Source organism: Aedes aegypti, chromosome 3, assembly GCF_002204515.2.
Source record: "Aedes aegypti strain LVP_AGWG chromosome 3, AaegL5.0 Primary Assembly, whole genome shotgun sequence".
NCBI classification, from domain to species: domain Eukaryota; kingdom Metazoa; phylum Arthropoda; class Insecta; order Diptera; family Culicidae; genus Aedes; species Aedes aegypti.
In genome coordinates this window covers 220,712,889-220,720,987 of record NC_035109.1, presented here as the reverse complement: position 1 = coordinate 220,720,987, position 8,099 = coordinate 220,712,889, and the positions used below count along the sequence as shown (strand labels likewise).

The following is an 8,099-nucleotide window of genomic DNA, read 5'->3' as shown; positions in this document are numbered from 1 at the left end:
CACGAACCATTTAAAAGTATGTGCCGATCGTTCAACAGTTGTTTCAATGAACTTGATTTTCTTTCCCGTTCAACTCTTCGTAAAAAAATCATCTCGTTCTGGCAAGCTGACTAATATAAGTCATAGTTATTAAATAGATTTAAGTAATCTTTGTATCAGTTGGAAACAAATCTAATAGTCTATTGATACGAAAAGAAGAGGAGGTTTTGCGCCCATTTGAGAAAGAGCTCAATATTGCTCAGCTCAAATGGGCTTTTTCCTGCTCCAAATAAACAAAATAACAATAAACAAAAACTTCATAAAAGTCACCTAAATGTTTGAAAAAATAATAAGAGCGCTAAAATGACGCTAAATCTCACACAGTGCAGAGCGGCATAATTGTGCTTGAAACTTTTGCACAATGACTTGAATGACTGTTAAAATTGTTTTTAATTTTTTTCTATTTTTTCGCCAAAATTTTGTAAGGGCCCCAACTTAAAATTTTGGTCAACCCATTGCTGAAAAAATAGCCATGTTTATTGAATGTTATTTTTGAAAAAATAATGTCACATCTTCAAGTAAACATTAAATGGTTATATTCAAAAAATGGATTAATACTTATAAAGCAAGATTAGTTTATTGCCTTTCGAATGAGCCAAGAGATTTCGTTTGGGTCATCCCTTGACGGGTTGTAGTAGATACTTTTTGAAGAGTCTCAGGAAATTCTGGTAAAATATTTAAGCTTTCTTGAAAGAGAAAGCCTTGATAGTTTTGTTTGAATACAACTAGTGAACCTGCTGTAATAGTTTTTATCTTGACTTTTTGGTGGAACTATGAATATGAGTGCTGAACACAATCTTTGAAATATTCTCACATAATATTTCCCACAGTCATTTTTTCTACAAACCTAGGATTGATCACTTCTTCTCATGCCCTCTTTGGCTACGCCCATGATTATAGATTTATCCCATTCCCGATCAGATTATTGATACGAGTGTTTACAATTATAGCTTCCGTGATCTTTAGATTTTTAAAACCACATTTTCGCCCAGCATGAAATGGCAACCGATGGAAAAAAAACGGAAAAAGGCAAGCAGCAATCTGTTTCCGCATCAGGGGGCAGAGTTCGAGTCCAGCTCTAATTCTAGCGCCAGTACCATCCAAGTCAACAATTAGTGTAATAAAATTTGTGTTTTGCTGCCGGGCAAACAAATCGGTGCGATAAACATTCTGATTGAAATAAAAAAAAATACTACATTCTAGTGAATTTGTTTGAAGCTACGTGTGCGGTTAACGATCGGTATCTCCACCTGCATGGGAGGGAAGGGAAATAAAATCAACGACGTGTGATAAATCAAACAAAAATAGCCAACCGGGGTTTGCGTTGAAGTGCGAAAAATAAATTTACTGCGATAAAACAAAAGTTCGGAAAACCAAACCGTTGGAAGTACGTTCCAGACCTAGCAAGTGAGAGTGCGGGTGATGTGATAATTGATGACACTAGATCTGTGCTAAGTTATAGTTTTCAAGGCAATTTCATCGGTATTTCATTTACCTGCTCGCAAAAGTAAGTACAAATTTCTAGTGTGCGTCATTGGATGTGATAGACTGTTGGACAAAATACTACTTTGTCACATGGCCCCGTTTGTACTCAATGTTTCGGTTCATCGAATGATGATTCAATTAACAGAAAATTTTAATTTCATTTTATTTGTGACAGTGTGACAAAATTTAAATCTTTTGGTGTTTTCAATCTGGGGAAAACAGTAAATACATAGAATTTACAATTTATTACAAATTCAAAGCTTGCAAATAAGAAGGGCTGAAAGCAACAAAAAAACATTTTCATTGAATAAAGTTAGCAAGGCTTGCAATCTGCAGAACGAAAATAAAGTAGATAAAATGTTAATTTTTGTGGATAGCCAAAATCTGCAATAAATTATCTCGGCATTACAAGTTTGTATCGAGTGTAATATTAAAAACCACCCATGTGCACAGTCTGGAAAAACTGCACTCAAGCCAGAGAACAAAGAACGTTTTAACTGATTTGAGCCATCCGTGCCGTCCTCATTCCAATTGCTTCAAAGAAAATCTCAGTGCCTAAAATTGATGAACCAAATATAAACACTAACAATCTGTTGAGTGCTTTTCTCGCGTAGTGATATACCAGCTGGATACTCAATGTGCATGGCAAAAAGGCACGTCTGGTGTTTTTTTTAGTTTAAAACACATTGTCATTGTATTCTTTAGGGTACAATTTTTATCGTAAGCTGTAGAACCTTATGATATTATAATATATGTCATAAATAAACTTTGTAATCTATCATTAGGGAATCATTCAGAAAGATCGTGGTCAACCTTTTAAGCGAAGCTCATACACAAAATATTTTATGTGTCTAACCAATGTTCGTGCTTCAGTTTAGATATGGTCAAATGTTTGACTTCGTCTACTACAAGCTGCGATGCATACAGTTTTCAATGTTAAAAAACGTATTGCCGAATCCTTTCACAGCGAAATATGTATTTTGTAATCTTTTTTCTATCAAACGCTTATGTTTTATCAAAAATACTAAACATGAACAGTATACTATGCCTAATACACGTAACTAATCCAGATAATCGCCTGTTGGGCAAACTGCAGGATTTCAATCGTACGGAAAACCAATAAACATTCAACAACAAATAAAATAATCATTATTGCCACATTAGCGCGTTTCATCACAGCGGAGCCCAGTTTCAAGGAAGACTGGCACCGAGCAGCTCTAAGAGGATTACAGCAAGCCTCGAGACAAACAAGCATCGGCCAGCGTCCGCTTGGATGGCCTATCATCACAGGAAATTCAATTTAATTTTCCACTAACGCAAATATCACAGCTTTTCATCAAGTTCAAAGACACTTCTGTTTTGCCGATCCGCTACCAGCAGCTGCAGTAGTGAAAACCGGAATTCAGAGGTGAGGGACGACGATTTAATTTGGACCGCTAACTGTTTCTCAAGAAAGGTGAAAGAATTTCTTTTCTCATTTCCATAGCCGTCGTATGGCCCTGACATTACATACTGAGTTTGACATTTTGGGGCACGTTCGGAAGAGACAAATTGCTGATCTAGTAGTGTGTGTCCAACAAGAGGTGTAATGCGGCTCAAAGCGTGTTGTATGAAATTTATTTTTACGTAAATTTTTCTAACATGGTCATTGTTAAAATTAAACGAATGTGTAAAAAACTTGGAAATTCATAAGGAAATAATTGAAAACAACGACAAGAAGGTCCCACAAAGTCTCCCTACTTACCTCGTTTATTTAATAGGCTAAATAGGAAGAGCACTATATTAAGATCCACAAGAATTCTATCCCAATTTTAGGATTTTCATACGAAGTAGGCTAAAATCGTATGAATTGGTTGAAAGTTGGTGCTTTTACCCTAGTTGAATAATTTTGGATTGTGAAACATTATCCTTTTTGGTTGGTGAATGCGGGGCATTGCCTTTTGCACGGTGACGTCATCAGAAAATCATTCTCTTTCCCTCCAATAGAAGGAATCGAGTCCAGCAGTCCTGTACGTAAGGGAGAAAGCCGTTAGGCCAAAAAGGTTTAAAGGCTTCGTTAGGCCGAAATAACATTTGACTATTTAAGGTGAAAAATATATGATACTATTACTGTTGGGGACACTGGCAACTGGGGATTTTTTTTTATTTCCGTACGGGTTTGGGCCGATAGGTCTCAGTTTTCATGAAACTTTTTCCACAGGCAGGGCTCATCAATATATGAATAAAAAAAAATTGAGAAAAATTCAGGGTCGCCTATTTTCCCGGAAAACTCAGTTGGACATTTTTTGTTTTCCCCTGACACTACTTACTTTGAAAAATCATAACTCAAGAACAAAGCATCATAGAAATCAACTCGTGGAAAATTTTCAAAAAATATTTTTGAGAAGATAATTTCATAAGCTTTAATCGCTGAAATTTTTGAAATCTACTTTTTTTCGTTTTTGAGTTATGGCCAATTTTGTAAAAAATGTGCAAATGTGCCATTTTGAGCCTTTTCTTTTAAAAATCATAACTTAAGAAAGAAGCATCGTGGAAACAAAGTTTTTTTTTATGAAAATGAAAGCAAATTTTCTCAGGAATAAAAAAAAATTACTGGAAACAGTTTTCCACAAAATTTTCCACCGTTGAGAAAATTCGTGAAGAAAATCCGGAAAAACTATGTTCCAATCAGTAGAAAACTTTCAAAAATATATTTTTGAGAAGTTTATTTCAGAAGCTTTAATCACTGAAATTTTTGAAATGAACTTTTTTTTTTTGAGTTATGGCCAATTTTGTGGAAAATGACCATATAAGCCTTTTCTTTGAAAACCCATATTTCAATCGAAGCATCGGAAAAACAAAGATTTTTTATCAAAGCAATTGCAAATTTTCTAAAACATCTGAAAAAAAGATATGGGATTGGTTGTATTGAAGTATAAGTCGGAATGGATGATATTTTTCATGAAAAATTACTCCGCTAAGAAAAACTGAAAAAAAAAGTTTCTACCTCAATTTTTCATTACACTGAAAAGGGATTCTTTCTTTTCTATGGAACAAATAAGATTATTATTATTATTTTTTTAATTTTATTTATTCAATTATTCAGTATATAACTTACATTTTCATCTTATTAGCTACTATCTATTTTTTCAACCGGGATAATTGTCTTTGGTTTCTAACACCAGAAGATTTTCATTTCTTTGTATTATTAAGAATAAAGCATGCTGTATTTTCTTGGTTTTCATGTGCATCTGAGAATTCACTAGCAAAAATGCTTCGTTCGTCTTTTGGTATAAATGAGTGATATTTTTTTGTTCCAGGAATTGGAACAAGGTTAGAAAATCTTTCCTGAAGAAATTTTTCAGCCTCTGAATAGTCATTTTCAGTTGCATAGATAAATTCCCAATCTTTTTTAAATTGGTCTTTCACCTTTTGCGACACAGCCCAGTCGAAAAATTGTTTGGCGTTATTAGTTTCTGCTGACTTTCTAATACTAGCATCTCTAGCATTCCCTTAATGTTGCCACCGATACCATCACAAGGACCTTTTCCATGTGAGGTTGGGAAAAAGTGCCATTCTGCTTTTACTTTAAAATCATTTTCATGGTTGCATACATTTTTGAAATTTGACATTAGGCGAATTGCTGGAAAGTCAATATTTTTTTTTATTCCTGAGAAAATTTGCTTTCATTTTCATAAAAAAAACTTTGTTTCTACGATGCTTTGTTCTTGAGTTATGATTTTTCAAAGAAAAGGCTCAAAATGGCACATTTGCACATTTTTTACAAAATTGGTCATAACTCAAAAACGAAAAAAAGTAGATTTCAAAAATTTCAGCGATTAAAGCTTATGAAATTATCTTCTCAAAAATAATTTTTTGAAAATTTTCCACGAGTTGGTGCATAGTTTTTCCGGCTTTTCTTTACGAATTTTCTCAACGGTGGAAAATTTTGTGGAAATTTTTTTTCCAGTTAACATTTTTTTTTGTTCCTGAGAAAATTTGCTTTCATTTTCATAAAATCACTTTGTTTCTACGATGCTTCGTTCTTGAGTTATGATTTTTCAAAGTAAGTAGTGTCAGAGGAAAACAAAAAAAAATCCAACTGAGTTTTCCGGGAAAATAAGCGACCCTGAATTTCTTTCAATTTTTTTTATTCATATATTGATGAGCCCTGCCTGTGGAAAAGGTTTCATGAAAATCTTCGGCCCACTTTGTACGGAAATAAAAAAAAAATCCCCTATTGCGTCACCTGGGAACCAACAAGCATTATAGGTACGTAAGCTATATTCTTCCAAGTACGTCGAAAGACTTCACTTTCGACGTCACGGTACAAAAGCTCACGGCGCTGTTCCGGACCTCCGAATCAATGGTGAAGAAACGCTACAGTACACTTTCCATCACCAAAGTCCCGACCGAAGATTACGTCACTTTTGCATGTCGGGTGAACAAAATGTGCGTAGAATTCGAGCTATCGAAGATGTCCGAGCTGCAATTTAAATGCTTGATGTTCGTCTGCGGCTTGAAGGGACAGTGCGACGCTGATGTACGAACCAGGCTGTTAGCGAAAATAGAAAGCAACGATGACGTCACCTTGGAATCGATGATCGAGGAATGTCAGCAGCTTATAAATTTGAAAAACGACACAGGTCCACAGCACCACAATCAGTTCCGCAGACATTCGAAAGATCGGCGGAAAGCTTCTCCAGTGCCAGCTGAGCAGAAGAAAACTCCAGCCACTCCGTGTTGAACTGCGGCGCAATGCATTTTTCAAATCACTGCAGTTTCCGAAACCACCGATGCAGCGAATGCAGACAGCTTGGCCACAAGGAGGGTTACTGCTCCAGTGCAAAACGGTCATCCAAGCCAAATAAGCAGCGAAGCGGTAAGTTCTCTACGAAGCCCATCGCACTATCCGTCGGCAATGTCCAAAGCAAGCGTAGGTTTGTGCAGGTGCAAATCAACGGTGTGCCTGTGCGTTTGCAATTGGACACAGCATCGGGCATAACCATTGTGTCCGAACAAGTTTGGAAGCAACTTGACCAACCAACAGTGGTTCCAGCAACACAGATCGGGTGAATAACTCGAATTGGAGTACGAATTTGCATGTGAGGTGTCGTTCAACGGTTTGGCTCAGCAGGGCCGAATTTTCGTCTCCAAGCGTTCACTCAACTTACTTTTCATCGATCTCATCGATAAGTTCAACCTTTGGTCACTGCCGATGGACAACTTTTGCAACCAGGTAAGCGGTGTACCAGTTGATGTCAGTTCCTTGCAGAAGGCGTACCCCAAGCTGTTCAGCAATTCTCTTGGCCTGTGCAACAAGTCCAAAATCAAATAAGCCCTCAAGGATGCCGACCGGTTCACCGCCCTCGTAGACCAGTTTCCTACGCCATGCTCCATGCTACAGTGGATCAGGAGCTCGATCGTTTGGAACGGCTGAACATCATTTCACCAGTGGACTATTCCGAATGGGCAGCGCCAATCGTGGTGGTCAGGACGGCAAATGGTAGCATACGGATTTGTGGGAACTACTCCACTGGGCTGAACGAGCGGCTTCAACCTCACCAATCCCCTTTTCCCCTACCATAAGATATTTTCTCCAAGTTAGCGGGCTGTACGGTATTCAGCACAATCGATTTGTCCGATGCGTTCCTGCAAATCGATGAAGGTTCTCGCAGCATGCTCACCATCAATACACACCGAGGTATGTATCAATACAACAAGCAGGGTTGTCAATCATCCAAGATTGCATTATGTTCGGGGACCGATTGGTGATCTCCACATCGTACCGGAAAAGATGCTTGAATCAACTTCACAAGGGTCATCCAGGTGTGCAACAGATGAAAGCCATAGCACGCAGCTATGTTTACTGGCCGGGATTAGACGAAGAAATAGCCAGTTTAGTTAAGAGTTGTCAGCACTGTGCATCAGCAGCACGGTCTCCTCCAAAAGCCAGGCCAGAACCGTGGCCATCTACAACTGCTCCATTGCTGCGCGTTCATGCTGATTATGCGGGCCCTTTGGACGGAGAATTCTATCTCATCGTCATCGATGCTTCCAGAAAATGGCCGGAAATATTTCCAACCCGGCATATCACGACGAAAGCTATGTTCGCAACTATAGCTGCGAAAATGAACCGGGCCTGTGAATTCAACCCTGTTTCCCGACGCTCATTTCCCACCCGTCTTATGTATGTAATCACAGTGTAAAAATCATGTGCAAGTGTGAAGGTGTGTGTGCGCATCGATCATCCTTACCAGTCGACCGACCGGCGATGCGTGTTGCGACAGCGAAGCTTCCAGAATATCCTCGCCGAGTCGGAGCGATCATTGTCATCATCATCATCGTCGCTGCAGCAGCGAGCTGACGGTTGACGCGTCAAGCAGTGTACCCCACCAAAGGAGAGATGGAACATTCTAGATCCTTGCATTCAACTATAAATATAGACGTGTTGTGCAACTTTGAGTTAGTTACAGTCCACATTTCGAAGAGTATAAATCGCGAATAAAATCGAAGTTTAAGTAGTTACTCGTGACTTTCCTTCTCCAGCTAAATCAAACGGTCTTTTTCAAGACCAAAGAGTTGTTGGAAATAAT

General features: G+C 38.1%; 1 protein-coding gene across 1 annotated transcript in view; it reads left to right on the top strand.

Moving 5' to 3' along the window:
• Positions 1-964: 964 nt before the first annotated feature.
• The window catches only part of LOC5578188 (neuropeptide CCHamide-1 receptor), a 196,955-nt gene continuing 189,820 nt past the window's right edge, over positions 965-8,099 (top strand). Inside the window, exon 1 of the mRNA XM_021851237.1 lies at positions 965-1,546. The gene's annotated coding sequence lies outside the window, so the exon portion shown is untranslated. The remainder of the gene's footprint in view (positions 1,547-8,099) is intronic.